Source organism: Austrofundulus limnaeus, unplaced genomic scaffold (genome assembly GCF_001266775.1).
Source record: "Austrofundulus limnaeus strain Quisiro unplaced genomic scaffold, Austrofundulus_limnaeus-1.0 Scaffold68, whole genome shotgun sequence".
Lineage (NCBI taxonomy): Eukaryota > Metazoa > Chordata > Actinopteri > Cyprinodontiformes > Rivulidae > Austrofundulus > Austrofundulus limnaeus.
This window is the reverse complement of record NW_013952470.1, coordinates 1,692,120-1,694,196: the sequence shown is the minus strand read 5'-3', so window position 1 is coordinate 1,694,196 and position 2,077 is coordinate 1,692,120. Positions and strand designations below refer to the sequence as shown.

The 2,077-nt window shown below is 37.2% G+C and overlaps 1 protein-coding gene across 1 annotated transcript in view; it reads left to right on the top strand.

Annotated features, from left to right (window-relative positions):
- The window catches only part of LOC106518892 (gastrula zinc finger protein XlCGF28.1), a 34,428-nt gene that overhangs the window by 3,667 nt on the left and 28,684 nt on the right, over positions 1-2,077 (top strand). The gene's annotated exons all lie outside the window — the stretch shown is intronic.

The following is a 2,077-nucleotide window of genomic DNA, read 5'->3' as shown; positions in this document are numbered from 1 at the left end:
AGCATAAGAGCCCCCTGGTGGCTGAAGAAAAAAATCCACGTATAAGCTGCACCGGACTATAAGCCGCATGGTTCAAAGTTCAGGAAAAAAAGTTGCGGCTTATAGTCCGAAAAATACGGTATGTAGTGCCAAGTCACAACATACGTTGTCTCAGGGCACTGTACATGAAAAAAGAACAATCTAAAGAAGAAGCCAACAGACCTTGTTGAATCACTTCATCACAGTCTCCCGTCCTGAGCAAACGGTGGAGAGGAAAAACTCACTATTAACAAGAAGAAACCACCAGCAGAACCAGGCTCAGGACAGACGGCCATCTGTCTCAACTGGCTTGGTTGGAGGACAGGAAAGAGACACAGAAACACAGAAGAACTGGTCCAGGTGCAACTACTTCTGGAAAAGTGTCACCAGAACCTGATTTATGTCTGGACAGTTTTTGTCCTGTTGAGCTCTCTGAATTATCTAAAATAACAGCTTCATTCAAACTATCAACATGTCTGCTAGATCCCATCCCAACCAGACTGTTCAAAGAAGCATTTCCTTTACTTAATATCTATATTTTAGATGTACTTAATTTATCTTTAATAAATGATTATGTGCCTCAGAGCTTTAAGGTTGCTGTAATTAAACCTTTACTTAAGAAACCTGATCTTGGTTCAGGAGTTCTGGCCAACTATAGACCTATATCTAATCTCCCATTCATCCCAAATATCCTTGAGAAAATAGTGCAAATCAACTATGTGAACATCTGGATTAGGGATGCTAACAATTAATCGACTTACGATTAATTGTCGAATAATGATTTGTTTAAAATTTATTCAATTCGATTAATTGAAAATGTCCCTTTAAACCCTATTTCGGTGTAGTTTTGCTTTCATCCAGCAGAGGTGCTGCTACTCTACCCCGGCCCTGCTAAACTGAGCAGGAAGCCGTCTCGGTGTGGGCGGGACCTCAAACGCGTGAGTCTTATTGAATTTTATTTGCGACACAACAATAGTATTGGACTACACCAAATTCGAAGGAAAAGTTTGAGGGCTGTACCTGACCATCAAGTAGTACGACGCTAAAGACAAGAGAGCAGGACAACAGAACGGTAAGCTAACTGTGGCTAACGTTAGCTTACTCTTGTTGAGTTTAACTCCGTGTGAAAGAAAAAAAAAGTTACAGTCACTACAAATATTAACTTGAATTTAATCTAATCTGTGTGACATAACCCGGCCAGTAAACCAATCTAATTACCAGTAACTGACGTCAGATCATGCTGTGTAGCCCAGCTAAGATAGAACCAGAGGCGATATAAACAAACAAACAATTACCAGTACTCATTTGTATCTCACGTCTTTTATGGATATTCTATTTTGTTCTTAGTTTGTTTTTGAGTTAATCTTTATCTTCAAAGATTACCTTGTTTAAATTACAGTTTTTCATCTTCAGGGTGGATTAAGTGTTTTTTTATTTTATTCTTTCTTTGTTTTTTCCAACTAGCTACTCAACATATTCCTGTTTTGTTATATTTTATAAATATGTCCAAGTTTAAAAATGTGAGAGAAATTCACATTTCTCTGTTTATTCAGTCAGTGTTTATTCACACAGCTGGCACAATGAATTGTTAAAATAATACTGTACTTTTTTATTTAGTGTGTAAAAAATGAACCCTTCATGTTATAGAAAGAGAAATGTCAGGTTTTTAGGAAAATGGCAGCTTATCAATCAATCGTTTGTCGATCAATAAGATCGATCATCTTTAGATTAATTCATTAATCGATAACTTGCATCCCTAATCTGGATAGAAATAATCTATATGAGGAGTTTCAGTAAGGGTTTAGAGCTCATCATAGCACAGAAACAGCACTGGTTAAAGTTACTAATGATATTCTCATGGCCTCAGACAGGGGACTTCAATTCAATTCAAAAATACTTTATTGATCACAGAGGAACATTAGGTGTTGTAACTCATTTAACTAAAAACTTATTGTAGATGCTGATGGCTGTGGGCAGGAAAGATCTTCTGTAGCGGTCTGTATTACAGCGAAGTTGAAGAAGCCTCCGACTGAACACTTTGTCTTATTTTACTTTGTCT